We start from the raw sequence: 6,234 nt of genomic DNA, 5'->3' as shown, positions 1-6,234 counted from the left end.
GGCAGCAAGTCGGAAAAACAAAAACACAACCCCCCACCCCACCCCCAACTACAAGATTTTGCAATTTCACTTTTTGGGAAGGTTTCTTTCGCCTCCCCCCCTTTTCTTTCCAAAATATGAATGTACTTGGGAATACAGATGTGCTGTGCAAAACACTGCAGCTGTATCTGTCCTTTTAGGGAAGCACAGAGCACCGAGGCCCAGGTGTGCCACCTCCTAAGGGGTGGGCACCATTACTTGAAAGGTGTGCAGTGGGGGAGGGGGGGGTGGAGGGGTTAGATCTCCTGGCTCACCTGTATGTTCTTTCTGTCTGGTTCAACTTTTGTTTTAGTATCGTTAAACCCGCTAAATCAGGGGTAGGGAACTCCGGTCCTCGAGAGCCGTATTCCAGTCAGGTTTTCAGGATTTCCCCAATGAATATGCATTGAAAGCAGTGCATGCAAATAGATCTCATGCATATTCATTGGAGAAATCCTGAAAACCCGACTGGAATACGGCTCTCGAGGACCGAAGTTCCCTATTCCTGCGCTAAATAAACACTTTTTTTTTTTATAAGACTTTTGAAATCGCAGGCAGGATCTGTGAGATAAAAGTAGACATTTGTGACTTGAGAGCTGGACCGGGCAGCTCAAATACAGGGAGATGGGGATTCTCCTTCCTAATCAAGAGTTGTAATTCTATCAGACTATAATCAAGAACCCCGTATAATTATGGGGGAGGGGTGATAATCTTTTTTGTCATAGATCAGGGGTAGGGAAGTCCGGTCCTCGAGACCCATATTCCAGTTGGGTTTTCAGGATTTCCCCAATGAATATGCATGAGATCTATTTGCATGCACTGCTTTCAATGCATATTCATTGGGGAAATCCTGAAAACCCGACTGGAATACGGCTCTCGAGGACCGGAGTTCCCTACCACTGATCTGGAGGGTAACAAAGAATAATCATGAAAGCATGGATAAGCCTAGAGGAGAAGGTAAAGAAGATTTCGACCTATACATAAGATCTGATTAAAATTAGGTATTAGAATTAGAGCATAAGCATTAATGATAGACGAATTATCCTATCTATGTCTCAAATGCGTCCTTATACAAGAAACTTTTTAAAGAGCTTTTGATTTTTTCTAGTGATCCCACTGGGACAGATAGGGAAAACAAAGTGGTATATCAAATGCCAATAAACATAGGGGTCCTTTTATCAAGCTGTGGTAGGGGTTTAACACGCGTAATACCGCACATTAAACCGCCTGCCGTGCTAGCCGCTAATGCCTGCATTGAGCAGGCGTTAGTTTTTTAGCGCGTGATGAAATGTCTGGCGCGCTAACCCCGCTAGCGCGGCTTGATAAAAGGACTCCATAGTTGTTCTCAGCACTTGCGTACTAATATCTATACCACTAATAATAGTGTCTTTTCTCTTCCAGAAGCTTTTGTGTAGTCCAGATTCCAGGCGGGGGCTGGAACAAAAGTAAAGTTCTTCCCATTTGCATGGAATGAACTATTATTATTATTATTACATGGCCGCATTATTATTACATGGCTGCATTATTATTACATGAGTTCCTGAACTCCCCCCTCCCCCTTCTCTCCCTTTGCTTCTAATTCCATGGTAAGCTCTTCAGAGCAGGGAACTCTCCTTTCTCTTACCAGGTTAAGCTTGAGTATTGGTGCTGCCTTTTTTTTTTTTTTTTCTTCAGTTGATGCTACCTTGCCTTTCACAAGCAATTCCCACTGAAGTAAAACAGAAAATAGAGTCTGTGTGTTATTAAAGAATTCATCAGCTGGTCTCTCTCCATCCAGCCTGGAGAGTTTAAGGTATTTGAGTTTACTGACACTCGGCAGTGGTGTCTGTGTAACTGTGCAGGACTTCTCTTACCCTGCTGTAACCTACAATGAACCCATTTTTCCTAGGACCAGTCAAAGCCTCGCTTCACAATGGTCCGATTGTAGCCCTACAATAATGAAGAGCAGATGCGATAAACACATATCCGCTTATTTCTCTCACAAAGCCAGCCTATTTGAGAGGAGGTAGGTTTGCCGGATCACTACAGAATCAGGACTAAGCAGGTTTTTCATCTCCAGAAAAGAGAAACTGAACTTTCAGAGCAATTTCCCACCTCTCCCACACCAGAAATTATTTCAACTCTCTTCTTGCAAGCCTGGCTCTGCAGTTGGGTGACTTCTGATGTATTCTCTAGGAAGAGCAAGCAAGATAAAGAACCAAGTTCAATAACAGCGGAACCTGGATAGTAAATACATCCATTAACCTGTACCCCACTACCCTTTTTCTTCTAACAAAAACACAAACTCTACTTATGGTGAAAATTAGTCACAGCCCTGTTTATTGGAAATTACACATTAATAAATATATAAACATCATATTAACATGATAACACAAAATTCCCAAACTACCTTAAGCAAAGTTATGGCCCCTGACCCCGCCATGCTAGCAAGGATCTGAGAGGTGGCATGTCCCCCACATGCCCCATTCTCCAGGGTCACCTGACCCACCAGGCATGGCTCCCAGTCAGCCCACCACTCATCCCCTGATGAGCCCAGCAGCCAGTAGCTCGGGATACTGCACCAAGTCACTACTATCCTGCCCTCCTATCTGGGACCCAAAGGGCTGGCGAGCGGGAAAGCCGCCTCAGATGACCAGGTACGCCCTGAGTCCTCCCAAGCCCCGGCTTTTAACTCTCCCCCCTCCCGACACCCTCCTCGGCCGTGGCCCTCCAATAGCAGGTCTTCCCAATGGCGGGAAAGACCCGCCAGCCAATCTCCTGCCTCCTAACTTCCCCAGCCTACGACAGGCTACCGGCTCCGCATTAGGTTCACCCGTCGAGACGGGCTCTCGGGCTACCTAATCCCACCATTCAGTTGCTCTAACTGTTCCCTTTTCTCGGGACATTTTAGGGCCTCCCATAGCTACACCCTATTTCACTCCAGAAAGGGCCACGGTTCCTCCGTGGTTAGTTCGGAGAAGCTATTTTGGGCTTCATCTTCCCTGTTTACGAAAACTGTTAAGCAAATAATAGGACTGTTAAGATGGGGACCTACACCTGCCCTTACTTTGAATGATTCAATTTATACCCAACCTCCTTTTCCCCACACACTTTATCCTATTCGGTCCCACCCCTATAGTTTAATTATCTTTGACACCTATTATGCAACTAACATTAGCAAACAATGATACCAGTATGGAGATAAACAGGCTGCAACATCTTTTACTCTCAAAGAAATTAAATCAAACATAATTACACCCACTCAAGCTAGGATAGAAGTTGCATGGAAAGAATAACGTGAACAATCCAAAATTGTTACAGCCATGTAAGTTAAGCAGCTTGTCCTTTCCGCAGGTAAACATTGCTTTCAGCCTCCCTATTCCCGCTAAGGCTTCAGGAAACCAGCAGGGACCCGCCTTGCTAGGAGTCAAATGACCCAAACGATAGCTTAATTGCACCACCAGGTGGAATTAAGGAGGGCTATTTGTTACCTCACAGTGAACTCAGCTGGGGTTCCCACCAACTGTGACAATTGAAACCTAGTGGCCTAGTGCAGTGGTAGGCAATTTCGGTCCTCGAGAGCCAGAGCCAGGTATGGTTTTCAGGATCTCCACCATGAATATGTATGAGATGGATTTGCGTGCACTGCCCTCTTGAGATGCAAATCTATCTCTTGCATATTGATTGTGGAGATCCTGAAAACCTGACCTGGCTCCGGCTCTCGAGGACCGGAATTGCCTCACGGCCTAAGGTTGTGAGTTTATTCCCAACCTGTTCCTTGTGACTCTGGGCAAGTCACTTAACTCACCATTGCCCAGGTACCACAGTTAGACTGTGAGTCTGCCAGGACAGATAGCAAGAAACACTATTCAATGTATTGTAAACTGCTTTGGGTGAATCTCTTCATGAAGGTAGTTAATAAATCCCAATAAATAGATAAACAACTGTATACAGAGAGCATGAAAGAACTCCCCCCTAAAAAAAAAAAATGGTTGAACCACAACCACCTGTCCCCTTAAAGGCAAAGGGAGCTCCTCAAGACACAGCAACTAAGCTACCCAGTTCTCCTCCCTCAGTTACTATACAGCTGTTCAGAACATGGTTTTTCTGCACCAAACTGGGTTTAAACTATTACAGTCCATCTGGGGCTAAGGCGTTGGCCTATAGGACAGCATCATACTAGCCCCTCCCCCCCAATGAATGAGCTACCCAGCATGTAGCCAAACCGGGCAGTGCTGCCTCCTGTTAAGGTGAGGGCTTGAGATGTGGCCCTTACCCTAGAACAGGGGTGTCAAAGTCCCTCCTCAAGGGCTGCAATACAGTCGGGGTTTTCAGGATTTCCACAATGAATATGCATGAGATCTATTTGCATGCACTGCTTTCATTATATGCTAATAGATCTCATGCATATTCATTGGGGAAATCCTGAAAACCCGACTGGATTGTGGCCCTCAAGGAGGGACTTTGACACCCCTGCCCTAGAAGCTAAGGACCCAATGCTCAGAACCTAATGCTGGTGTTAGAGCTGAACAGCAATGGATGAGCACCCTTCTAATCTGTGCAGACTGCTCAGCAGAGAATGATATAGGGACAAAGTTTGACTCTGTCCTTATTTGTACAAACCTCAAACTCTTATGATTTTATATTTAAATCTTTTTATTAAAGTATAAAAAGGGATGCACAACTGTTTATAAACCACAAATAGAGCCTTCCATTTTGATCTGGTTTTGGGACAACGTTCCCAAAGATTCAGTTGCTATGGTTTTTACATCATCTGGGAAGGCAATTGGATTGTCTTTCAGACATGAGTGTAGAAGAGAACCTAAACTGTGTAGTGAATGAACAGGAAAATAAGTGTCTATTAAATGTTGGAAATGTTCCTCGATGTCGACAACAATGGATGAATCTGTTGCAGTAACAGTAAGATGCTTGAGCTGCTGGGCACATGATGGGAGGACGTTGCAGATGGTAGGAGCCTGATCAGCAGACAAGACTCTCGTTGCCACATCAAAGGCAGACAAGAAACAAATTATGTCATTTAAGTACAGTATTTCATTTAAGTCCAAAAGCAGCTTTTGCAGTTTTTTTGTAATCATATTTTCAGTTGCCAATTGTCTAAGATGTGTTAAGTTTTTACATGTTGATACTAGTCTCAAGTTTTTAGAGAATGACATGGGGGTCAAAATTTGTCCCTGTCCCCACAGGCTCTGTACCTGTCCCTGTTCCCACTCCAGCCCCACAGGCTTTGTCCCTATTCCCATCCTGTCCCCTCCCTATGGGCTCTGTCCCCATCCCTGCCCCGAGGTTAATTATGGGTACCCGTTCCCCGTGTCGTTCTCTACTGTTAAAGGGCTCTAGTAAAATGTACTCAAATGGCTATAAATGAGGTCCCAATGCTGAAAAAAATCCAGCTTTTACCACTGGACAAATAGTAATATTGGATCATGTTGGTTTGATGTTGGGGGATGTTGGGGGGAGCAATGTAGGGATGAAGGACAGGGGTTCTCTGTGGAGGGGGGCTGGGGGGAATCAGTGGGTGTGAGGGAAGGAGAGAGGAATTACGGTTCTCCCTTCTAGTTCAGCTGATCCTGGCAGGGGAATCCCCGTTCAGCTGAGCTGGCAGGACTCCATGAAACTGGCTCAGCTGACTGGGATTCCCCTGCCACAATCAGCTGATGGCAAGCCTTTCGGACAAGGTAGTTGGGTACCACGTCCAAAAATCTGGCTTTTGTGCCTTTTTCATGTGGATGTCTTTATATCAGCGAATGGGCAAAAATGATAGATTTACCAGGGACCAAAATGTCATTCTCAAAAGAAAACAATAGACATCCTGCTGTTTTGAGAATGGGCCTTTCTCTAATGGATTTCTGGATGTCTTTCCCAAAATGTCCAGACTCAAACTTAGATGTCCTATTGAAAATGCCCCTCCACGTGTCTTTATAAAATATTAGAAGCAAAGCAGCTAGATGGAAACCCAGCACATTTACACTGCTTGAAAGTTGGGATCCGGAAGGTTCGCCCCCCACATTTCGCCCCCAGCAATTCGCCCCTCACATTTCGCCCCCCACATTTCGCCCCCAGACACATTTCGCCCCCACACATTTCGCCCCCACACATTTCGCCCCCCGGATGTTTTGCCCCCACACATTTCGCCCCCGCACATTTCGCCCCCGCACATTTCGCCCCTGAGCGTTCCTCCGTTCTCTCTCTCTCACTCTAACTTTGTCTCCCTTCCCA

This window comes from Geotrypetes seraphini, chromosome 8, assembly GCF_902459505.1.
Source record: "Geotrypetes seraphini chromosome 8, aGeoSer1.1, whole genome shotgun sequence".
Lineage (NCBI taxonomy): Eukaryota > Metazoa > Chordata > Amphibia > Gymnophiona > Dermophiidae > Geotrypetes > Geotrypetes seraphini.
Note: the sequence above shows the minus strand (reverse complement) of the source record.